The following is a 484-nucleotide window of genomic DNA, read 5'->3' as shown; positions in this document are numbered from 1 at the left end:
TTGTCCTCCTCATCCCAGAGTGTGTGTGTGTGGCAGGGGCAGTTGAGTGAGCAGCCGTGGGGCTGTTCCTTTGTGGTCATGTTGGGCCCAAACCACAGCATTAATGGTGAGCCAGCCAGGAGAGAGACAAGGAACCACAACATGTAGTGGAGTTAAGGTTTATTTTAAGTCAAATTAAATGTTTTACTTGGCTGCAAATTTAATTTTTTAATTTTTTCCCCATTTGGCTAGGAAACAAAAAAAAGGAAAAAAAAAGTTTCTTCAGATCAAGTAGAATGACAGTTTCCCTCCAATATTTCAATGCAGCCAGCCAACTGAAAAGTCAATTAAGCAAATAGTTTTGGGCAAAAGTAGCAAATTTTGGCTTTGCTCTGCTACGGAACAAAAAATAGAAGAGACTTCATTTTTTCTTCATGCAGGCAGGAAATAGCAATATGATTTTCCACTTCTTTAGCTGGGTCTCTGACTAGGATAGGCTGAGAAA

This window comes from Chaetura pelagica, unplaced genomic scaffold (genome assembly GCF_000747805.2).
Source record: "Chaetura pelagica isolate M959 unplaced genomic scaffold, ChaPel_1.0 scaffold312, whole genome shotgun sequence".
NCBI lineage: Eukaryota > Metazoa > Chordata > Aves > Apodiformes > Apodidae > Chaetura > Chaetura pelagica.
The sequence above is the reverse complement of the archived record's forward strand: the minus strand, read 5'-3'. Positions refer to the sequence as shown.